Source organism: Crocuta crocuta, unplaced genomic scaffold (genome assembly GCF_008692635.1).
Source record: "Crocuta crocuta isolate KB4526 unplaced genomic scaffold, BGI_CrCroc_1.0 scaffold173, whole genome shotgun sequence".
Lineage (NCBI taxonomy): Eukaryota > Metazoa > Chordata > Mammalia > Carnivora > Hyaenidae > Crocuta > Crocuta crocuta.
In genome coordinates, this window is record NW_027529453.1 from 1,346,760 (window position 1) to 1,358,652 (window position 11,893).

Below are 11,893 nucleotides of genomic sequence, written 5' to 3' on the forward strand. Positions count from 1 at the left end.
GTTTGAAGTCTTCCTTTCTTTGCTTATTGCTGTCTGTCTTCATTTGTCTTTTTCCTGATCACTACACTGCACTTACTTTTTTCTCAGCATGGAATTAATTCAGTTTCCTTTCATAAATAGAGATGGGACGTATAGGTTTAAATACTTTTTATGAAAAGGGTCATTTTCCTATCGAGTATATGCTGAAAAGTGATCCCTCTGTTCTATATCCCATTAAACTTCCAATATAGCAGTATTACATTAAAATCACACCATGGCAAGAAACAAGTAACAATAGTATATATTTAAGATAGTAATGCCATGAACTTGAGCCAGAGAATAGCCTGCTCAAGACCCTGGGCTACCGAGGGCCCCTTCACTGGCCATGGTCCTTCCTATAAGTCACGGAGTTCACAAGACCAAGACAATGACATTAGTTAGAACTGATAGCATCCACTTTACTCCTACCTTTTATTTCATGGTTTGTTACATAGAGACCAAGATTCCATCCTCAAAGGGCTCTGAGACTACATTGCTCTCCTTCAGCTCTTTCAGGTGCACTTGTCTGAACATAGGCCATCAGGGAAATGGGAAGTTGTTTGCAGGAGGCACAATGGTAGACTGAGCTTGGATAAGTCAACTGAGTTGCCCACATGTGTGCAGTAAGGCTTTTTATGGGATAATGGCAGGAAGCCACCTCTCCCCACCCCAGCCCCCATATTGTGGTGCTGAAATGTGAAGATCTAGACACCCTAATTTAAACCTGACCTTTATGAAGAAGGCACATTTGTAAAAATGAGAAAATAAAGCAAACATCATTTACCAGCTTAACATGATTTACAACTTTTAAATATTGAAACATATATGGGTCTTGAATTCTATTGTTCCCTGGGTCCTAAGAATATTCAAGACTGATTTAAATATTTCATTAGATATAAGAAAGCAACTGAATGTACTCACAAAAACAAATATAAACCTCAAGCCAATCTCTAATTTTAAAATATAATTACATATTCATTTAACATCTTATTTAAGGTAGAGCCTTGTGACATCTTTGATGATTTAATTATGTTCACTATTCAACAGGGTTCATTTCTTCCCAGAACAAAATATTCTGTTTGCCTATCAAAGATTTTATTTTTCAAGCCTCTTTGGTTTTAAAAGGGTGGGGCAGGGGTGTCTGGGTGGCTCAGTCTGTTGAGCATCCAACTTCGGCTAAGGTTGTGATCTTGCTGTTTGTGAGTTCGGGCCCCACATCTGGCTCTGTGCTGACAGCTCAGAGTCTGGAGCCTGCTTCAGATTCTGTGTCTCCCATTTTCTCTGCCCCTCCCTCACTTGTGCTCTGTCTCTTTCTCTCTTAAAAATAAATAAGCATTAAAAAAAGTGTGGGGCAAATATGTCTCACCTATATTTTTTAAAGTTAAAGGCAGGCTATTGTTCATAGGTAAAAACTTAAAATTTTAGCTCAATTTTTTTTACAGTTATTTAGGTATTAACCCAATATATACCTAACACACACACATTTATTTCAAATAGAAACAAGAAGTGACAGGTTGAGTAAATAATTAAAGTGGGATTAAATGATAACTTGATAACACTCCTTTGAGTATTAATATTAGTGTAGCTGAATCCAGTTAAAAATCTAGAAACATTTTATGTGTTTCCTCTCTCTAAACAATTTAAACTTGCATATAGATAATCAAGCTGGTGGCTATTTTGTAGATGGACTCCTATCTACTTCTTCCAAAACATATCCACATTTGCAGTTCAAATGATCTCACACATTATTTGCCAAGTCAGGACTTTGTGCCTTTTTTGTCCCATTATGTTGAAGGTATATACTGAATTTTTTAGAGAAAAAGTTTTAGGATGTCACAGATATGTTCTTTCCTCCGGCTAAGGATCTATAACAGTTACATTCAGAAATAATCTGGAACACCCAAGGTCTTTTCTTCACAAGAGACTGAGAATCATAATGAGACACATTAATGAAGCCCAGTTACCATCTGATAATACTGTCATTAACACTTATTATCACATAATTAGATTGGACATTGGCCATCTCAGAGCCAATTTAAAAGAAGAAGAAAAAAACACTGTATCTAAAGAAAATGTATGCAAATAAAACACTGTAAGGAGTGTCTGAATAATTATATAGTTTTAAAGAGAATGAGATGTCTTATCATCTGGCCTATTAGTTTGAAATGGCAGTAATCAAATCACTCTCTCCCTCTCCCTAATCTTTTACATATCAGTTACTTGTTAAATCGTCTACTTTCTCAGACTGGAGCAGTTACCTCAGCAATGACATTTTTAGTGATGGCAGAAAACCATAATAGCTGTGGGTAATTTTTAGGAAGAATCAACACAGCTCTGAACTTTATAGGTCACGATATCCCAATAGCTTGTGGGTATAGCTGCATTTTGAAATAGATATCTGTGTCTCCTTTAGCATCTTCCTTTCTCCTATTTTTTTTCTTGTGTGTAAGTTTACAAAGGTCAGATGCCAATATGATCTAGAATAAGAGCTTTTGTGGCTGACTTTGAAAGGTTACATTAGAGACAATCTCATGAAGCAGCAGTACCCCAAAATGCTGCAGGGAATGGACCAAAAAGCTTATTTCTTCCTAATAGAGCTTCTAATACATTGGAAGTATCGAACGTTGGCTCCCTGAATGTGTCTGAGGGCTTTGGTCTCTATTTACTAAAAAGAAATGAAGAGGCATCTCAAGGCCCTAGTTACACTTCTGAAGTCCTGTCTATGAGACCTCAAAACAATGGTGATAATCAAGTCTACCATAATAGCAGAGCCTGAAATACCTCTTTAATGACTTATTAGAATAATAAATGGAGAGCAACAGATTTGTAATAGTGAAGAAAATGTCACAGTCCTTATTTCTTTTTAGACTATGATACATACCATAGTGTATTGGTTGTTCCAAAACCTAGAAACTTTTTATTGGCTATTTGCCCCAGGAACCAAGAAGTACTCTGGCAAGTACTTTCAGGAAAACAGTAAGATTTATAATTAAATTAAGAAAATCTTTATGATATATTTTTCTTTAACAAGGTTGATAGCTGAGCAAGTAGTTGGTGACTAATATAAAAACTAATTGCACATATTTTAGATGTGAATGACATAAGATGGTTATAATTAAAGCAATGCAAATGTGTCTTGTTTGAATGTGACCAGTGATATTTACTATCTCCCATTTAATAACGGATATATATTTAAATAAAGCATGGACTAGTTCTATTTCTGAGATATTTAAATAAAGCATGGACTAGTTCTATTTCTGAGATATGCTTCTTATTTAGGTTTTCAGTGCCTGAGACTTGCTGCAAATGATAGGTTTCTTTATTCCTTTCTATTTTGTTATTTTTTGAAACATGAGAATAGGATCTGGCCATGTAGATGGATTGTTAGCTGGGCTCTGTACGTAATGGTGCTTTTACTTTTAGGACATGGTGATAACATAAGATACCTTTATAAATTAGGTGTTCTGAGTTAGCAGTGCATGTGTGTGTCAGAGAGAGAGACAGATACAGAGACAGAGATTTCTGGTAGACATATACATGTAAGCATGCTTATCCAGTAGATTTCATATGGAAAATTACATGTGGTAGATTCTTATCTCTTTTATGTTTCCTTTACTTTAATCGGGGAAACATTAAAAGTACATCCCAAAGGAAATATGTTTTAATTTAAAAACACTCATAAAAGGGCTGTTCTAAATTTCAGTTTAGGAGTTACTGTCCAGGTTTTGGTTGTTGGTCTATCTGAAATTCTCAGATAGTAAATATACATATTTACTTACTTATTTTAGTAGCCAGATTACAATAATCCTGAGCATTCATAATCAATTGCCATTTTCACACTGAATTATCTGAAAGATATTGCTGAGAATTTCTGCATGATATTTACAAAATCATAACATCTACCCAGGTGTTTCCTTGTTTCCTCTGTCAGAACACCTTACTTCAGTGCTGCTTCAACACATTGGGGGTTAACACACATATTTTAATAGATTCATAGATTGTGCTATTTTGTTTCATACCAACTTTATACCAATATTGGACATGAGTCACCTCCATCACTGATCAGAACTTAGTCTATACATTGGTGCATTTTTTGTTTTTTAACAAATCTCTTGGAGCTTAAGAAATAAGCAAAATATAATCCAAAAAGTGACTTCCCCAGGTAACAAAAGTGATTTCTCTCCAGGCCCAAAGGCCCAAGACAAATATCAGGATCCCTGGAAGTTTTCATTTGTTCAGGTTCTGCTCAATAACAATCCATCAAATTGTTGTTGTTGTTTATATTAAGCCTCAGTCCTCAGTCCACAAGATTATTCATTTCTTTATCCTGCTTTCAATAGTGAGGGAAATCCTTTTAACATTATAAAAGGACACTCTTTCTCTGTGACAGCTTTTGACTTAAAGTCTATTGTGTCTGATGTATGTATAGCTACCCCTGTGCTCTCTTATTCACCATTTGCATGTAGTACCTTTATCCATTCCTTCATTTCTAGCCTAAGTGTGTCCTTACATCTAAAATGATCTTGTGTGTCACCCTGATTGTGGTAATGGTTTTACAGGTTTATGCATATCTCCAAACTCATCAAATTGTATACATGAAGTATTTCCAGGTTCCCTTTTATATCAGTTATACTTCAACACAAACTGTTCTTAAAGGTTAACGTGGGAGATTATCCTCTTCTCTCAAACTTTGTTCATAAATATAGAGGTGGGTGGGAGTACACATATCCATTTATTTCTATGTCATACGCTCTCTCCTCTCTTCTGGGGATTATCAGAACCTCTATATCTAGAAAACAATATCCTAGCACTAAACAGAATCTGAAACAACTAATCCTAAATAACACTGTATGTGGGTCACTGGCAGTCTGGTCTAACTCCATATTAAAATAATAAAATTATGTTTTCTGACTTGTTTAAAGACATTTTTTAAACTGCGCAACAGCACGTGTTTAAATATATGACAACTTTATAGATTTTGTTTTTATAGACATACTGATGTGGGTGCCCACGAATATTCACATGCAGAGATAAGTAAAGTTATTTTACATTTGTATAAATACAATACCATTCTGCTGATTTTCCATTAAAAAATGAAGGTTCCAAGTTGAATTGATACTATCTCTACTAAAAAAAAAAAAAAGCAAAGAAAAATAAAAAGCCAATATATTATGGACTGACTTGTGTCCCCTCCTCAATTCATCTCTTGAAGCTTTAACCCTGATACCGTAGCGTGTGACCATGTTTGGAGACAGGATCTTTGAAGATGCAATTAAGTTAAAACGGACTCATTAAAGTGGGCCCTAATCTAGTATGTCTGGTGTCCCTATAAATAGAGGAGAGGAGATTAGGATACCGACAGATAGAGACACTGCATATGTATACACATAGACAAACAACCATGTGAGGGCATAGAGAGAAGGCAGTTGTATGCAAGCCAAGGGGAGAGACCTCAGCAGAAAACAAAGAAAAAACAAACAAACAAACAAATAAGAAACAACCTGTTGACAGCTTGATTTCTGACTTCTGGCCTCTAGGTCTCTATGGAGATACACTGATGTTGTTTAAACCACCTGGTCCTTGGTGGTTTGGTATGGAAGTCCTAGCAAATTCATACACTGTTTAATATATGTTAATTTGCAATACTCCCATGAAATAACAATAATAATAACCATCATGTAAACACATTCTGTTTCCAACAGGCACATTGTCCCCTGTATATAGATAATATTATATGAGGATATTTCAAAGAATTATTCTCCAAATTAAAAAATATATTAATATCATAATTGACTTTAAATTATTAATGACTATTTATTCCATAACTTTTTCTATATGTATGATAGAAACATGAAACCAAGAAAGGTTTGAAAATTTTGAAACATTTTAAAATTTAATTGGCATCTCAATTCAGAGTGATGTTTTAAATATGACATGATTGAGAGAGGGCAAGATGGCGGAGAAGCAAGGAGCTCCGTACTTGCACTCGCGCCCATACATCACACAGAAAAGATCTGAAGCCATTGGAAACCTTACAAAACCTGAGAGACTGGGAGAAAAAGGACGCAGAATCCACTGAGAGAGCCTTCTAATGTGAGTGCGAACCGGGGAAGATAAAATCNCTACCAAAAGCCAAACTGAGAAAAACATCTACAAAATCATATCTTTCAGATACTCTAGTCTATTTGATCTTACCTCATCAAGTGCCTTTTATATTAAATATGCATAATATAGAATTTCAAAAGAAAGTAAAAATGTTTTTCAGCATTTGCTGTGTATAAGGTCTCATACTCGTCACTATATAAACATCATTGTATTTAAACATCACAACCAAAATGTGCCACAGATATGTCTCTTCACTTATAACTGTGGCAAAACATGTTCAAAAAATTAAATGATTTTCCTATGATTACATAAAAAGTAATTATCAAAGCCAATATTAGAAGCTGTTACATTCTAACTCTATGCTTCTAAGTAGCACACAATATTTTTTTAGAAGGTTTTGCCTGACGGTGATTTTCAAATGAAAAATTCTAGACCTATTATATACGTTTATTTATATATATTTATGTATATACATATTGTATACATTCATAATGTATAGTAAAGGATATATATACACATATGCAGATACATGTGTGTATATATGCATACATATATGTGTCCGTATATGAATATTTATGTACCTACATTAATGGGCTTCTTCATGTAAATATGATACATTTTGGAGACTTGAGATATGTTCAAAGGAAAATATTCTAGAAAATTAAAAAATAAAAATTCAATTATTTCACTCACATTTTTTGAAGTACCTTAGAAGACCCTTCATAAAATAATACAACATTGCATAAGTCATTCCTTGCTCTCAAAATTAGAACACTTCAATTTCTCTTAAGACCTTCATTGATAGCCCAGGAAATAATATACTTTATAACTTCAATTAACTAAATGTAAATAAATAATAAAGTTCTCTGCAGATTTTGATGTAAAAATTTCTCATTTGAAAGAAATAAAACAAAATATTTTTAATTTGACACATGGATCCACTGAAATCTACACCTCTTAAAAGTTAAATGATAGAAATATTTTCATTAGGTTAAATAATACAACAAGCTTAACTACTATAACTATTTCTTGCAGTATTGCTTGGGAGAGACTAAGCCACAAAAAATTAAAAGGAAATACCAAGATCTGATCGGCCACTTATATATTAGATTTTATTGATCTGGGTCATGATAAATATAAGGAATATGTATACCTGAAGTAACTTTTTATTTGTGGCCAGCAAATAGACAAAGCACAGAGGCATTTAACACATGGTAAACTGTATGCCACAGAGCAAAACTGGGACATAAATCTAGTAGAACAAAATGTCAACATCCATTACTGGGTGTAGTGTAACACAGAAATACCAATGCCCTGCCATTTGATTTTGTTCTTAGCGCACCTGCATGCCCAAAGAATTGAGAGCACACTGTTTCCGTGGAAGTTATTCCCATAGACAATGTGAGCCAATTGCTCTGACCCAGAAGAAAGATGAGGTTTTGAGGAAAGTTCATTTGGTAAGCACAGGGCTGGAGGAAATGGAAGAAGGAATAAAAATGTCTCACATAAGGAGTGTCTGGGAGGCTGAGTCAGTTAAATGTCTGACTTTGGCTCACGTGATGATCTCATGGCTTATGAGTTCGAACCCCACATCGGCTCTGTGGTGATAGGTCAGAGCCTGGAGCCTGCTTCAGATTCTGTGTCTGCCCTCTCCTGCTCGTGCTCTCCCTCTGTCTTTCAAAAATAAACTTAACTTTTTTTTAAAGAAAATACCTCTCATGAGAAAGGAGGAGAATCTTCATTCTGGGATTGGCACAATGTATTAGTAATTCCTGAATATTGTTTTGGACATTAGCATGCTTCAAGTCTGAGCCAGGTGTGATATCATTTTTGTTTTCTGTTTTGTTTTTGAAGAATACTATTCTATTGTCTTGAAGGTGAATCATGAGGAGTTTGAGTCCTTACAGAACCAAACTCTATGGGGCACGTGGGTGGCTCAGTTGGTCAAGCATCTGACTTCAGCTCAGGTCATAATCTTGCAGTTTGTGGGTTTGAGCCTTACTGGGGCCTGATTCTGGTTCCGTGTCTCCCCTTCTTTCTGTCCCTCCCCTGCTCATCCTCTGTCTCTCTCTGTTTCTCAATAATAAATAAATATTTTTTAAAAAATTAAGAACCAGGGGTGCCTGGGTGGCTTAGTTGGTGAAGCGTCCGACTTTCGCTTGGGTCATGATCTCGCGGTTCATGGGTTCGAGCCCCGCGTCGGGCTCTGTGCTGACTGCCAGCTCAGTCAGAGCCTGGAGCCTGTTTCCCAGTCTGTGACTCTCTCTCTCTCTCTCTCTGACCCTCCCCTGCTCACGCTGTCTCTCTCTCTCCTAGAAATAAATAAAACATTAAAAAATTAAAAAAAAATTAAGAACCAAAGACAATTTTAAATCATTAGGATAATAATGTTTTTTATTCAAAATTGTAGAGATGTTAATTCTAAATTATTAACTCACCTTACCATATTAAGAATGGAACGTGTTCAGGATGGTTAATTATTGAGAGATAGTCATATGGGGAATATGTCAGACCATTAGAGATGATACATATAGATGTTATGTTTGTTGGTCAAAATCTTGTCCAACAATTGTCTTGATGGGCAACCTTATTTGGTGTTCTCATTAATTCCGTAGGGAAATTAGAAAGTCTCCATTTTTAATGGGCGGTAAAAAAGAAAAGAAAAGATCTGTTACCTGTCGGTCTGTATGTCTGCCTATTTTTCTATCCATCCATCCATCCATCTAATTAAAGTTAAAATGACTCAAACAATTTCAGTATGTTGCCAGGTTAATATTTACAATGTTATCAGTTACATATCCCTGATCTCCATAAATCTCCATTTTTAGCCAAAGGATAAAGGAACATAAAGGATTGTTATCACTTAATGCAATTTATTTTCTAGGACTATCATAACAAAGTGCCACAGAGTGAGTGGCTTAAATGGCAGAAACTTTTTGTCTCAAAGTTATGGATAGTAGAATTTTCTAGAAGTCAGGGTATTAGCAGAGTAGATGCCTTCTAACATCTGTAAGGAAGAATTTGTTTCATTCCTCTCCCCCAGCTTCTGGCAGTTTGATGGCAGTCTTGTGTTGCTTGGCTTGCAGACTCATTGAGGTTGTCTGTGCCTCCACAGCCCTGTGGCATTCTCACCACGTGCATGTCTGTCTCCAATTTTCTCCCTTTTTGAGGACATCAGTCATGTTGGATTAGAACCAACCCTAAAGACCACATCTTACTGTGTTATTTCTATGAAGACTCTCTCTCCAACTGGTCGCTTCTGAGATATAGTATGTTAGGACTTCAACATATAAATTTTTGGAGAACACAATTCAACCCAAAGCACCTATTATGCTCATAAACTAGCAATCAGTGTCATGTTGTGTGGTCCGGGGGTGGGGTAAAGCAGCTTAATGAAAGATAAAGAAAAAACATTATGTCAACAGAGTGTGGTTCCATGACAAAACGACAGGGGACTCAGTCACCTTGAAAGGTTTGGACATCATGTGATGGCATAGTTTGGCTAATGATTAGAAAAGAAACCATATTTAGTTTATAAAGTAAAACCATTGTTGGCCCAGATTCTGTCTTTGGGTTGCTGATGGGGAAGAGATCACACAAGCCTGGAATTCCTATTACATCTAACAACCAGTATTCCAAATACAGTTCACAAGTTTTCTTACTTCTCCCAGTCAGAAATGCAAGAGGGTCATCAGAGGAAGAGGAGTATGAGAATAAAGAATTTTAATGGGATTTGGCAAGTTAGAGTCATGACACCCATACTCCCAACCTGGATGGAGATAATCAAGAAACCAATTTAAGGACCTTAATTTTGAAAATAATATTTTTTAGATAAGGAATAAACCATCACTTCTTTATTCTATCGTTAAAGAAATTAGATATCTTAATCGGAAGGGCGCGTGCTCCCCATTGATGTCACTGAAGAGTCTCCCCAAATCCATGTTAACATATGATGAAGTGAGTTTGCCTCACACCCTCTCCAAGCAGCCAGATGCTGATGGTGCTCAGTACTGAGTAGTGCTTGGATTTTTCCATCAAAAGAATGATAGACACATCAGATGCACATCTAGGAAAGTGATTTCAGCCTCAAATTTTTCTATACAAGGGAAAATAATGTCTGTACAGTGCTATAATCATTTTAGGCTTCTAAAATTTATTATGTTATGGAGAGATCTTTGTACACCTCCAATCTTCTAATTCTTTGTCTGTCAGTTATATATTTTGTCTGAGTCAGAAGCAGCAATTTTGAAAGTCAAAGCAAATTCTACGGAGAAATAATCACTTACAGTCAGATTAAGAAAATATATCATGAAGCCAAAGAATATTTATTAAAGATTGACCACTGATGCTTTTGAGAGAATATTAAAATTAAAATTCCACTAATCCCACCTTTCACCTCCAGTTAAAATAAGTAATTATGAGTATTTTACATGATGATCTTGAATTTCTTGGAATGGAGATTTGTCTGTCAGAGTTCTCTCTGTTTTCCTGAAGAAAAAAGCTACAGGAAATGCTCTTTTATTGGACACACAGACTTGTTATGGAGGATTTTTTTTTCAGTTATATATTTATTTCCTGGGTACTTTATAGGCTTTTCATATAAAACGATGCACTTGTTATGATAATATTACTTTAAAAGTATAACTTCTGATAATATAAAACAGATCACAGTTTTGCCAAACAAGGATCTTGGTCTTACCTAGAAAAACTGATAGAGACCGTGGGGCACTGTATGTGACAGGCCCCAGGGAAGGCTCTTGTCCCTAGGCAGAAGCAAGTGGCTCATAAATATGTGGCTGTTGTCAGTAACTGTGTTCTTCATGGTTGCTGGTGTGTTGTCCTAATTGTGGTAGTAGTGGTGATGGTGGTTAGGGAGAAGGTGACAGACCTTTCCCTATGCCCTGTCCTTTCCCTATGCCCTGTCACACTTCACTGACCCTAGGTAGTTGTCAATGTGAGTCCCACCAAAGGAGTGACTTCTCCGCCACCCATCAGTTTCTATATTCACTTTGCCTTTCAGTACTAACCGGTCTCTCACTTCAAGGATTTAATATAGTTCTAGATGTTTCATTCCCTCCTCATAGTATGGCATAGAGGCACTTAACATGTTTTCCTAAGAAAATAAATAAACATTAAACTCATTTGCACTGAAACGTTACCTCATCTACATAATTTATTTAAAATCTTACTTTCAGATTTTTATTGCGATTTAATTGGCACATAACATTGTCAACTCTCAAAATAAATAAACATAATCTTTAACTTTTTAAATGAGAGAGGAGGGGAGGAGCAGAGAGAGAGGAGACAGAGGATCCAAACCCGGCTCTGCACTGATAGCAGAGAGTCCGACAAGGGGATCAAACTCACGAAACTTGAGCTCATGACCTGAGCTGAAGTCAAATGATTAACCAACTGAGCCACCCAGGGGCCTCAATCTTAATTTTTAAGACATCAGAAAATGTTACATTTGTTTTTCCCTTAGGATTTTTAAGAAACAAAAAACATAGTAGAGTAGAACTGAATTCACCAACACTAAAACAAATCTCAGTCCTTCCTTTACCTTCCCCTTCTGAATGCCTTGTGAATGCTTTATCTCCACCTGCCCTCCAGCCTAAATGTTCATAATTCATCTACCAATCTGACTGCCCTGAAAGATCCTAACTGATTTCTCTGAAAAGACTCTTGGGCAACCAAACCTACTTGTTTTATTTCATGATTTTTGATCCTTTGGATAACACATCCAGGTAGGTAATATCTTCCCTGTTTTAAA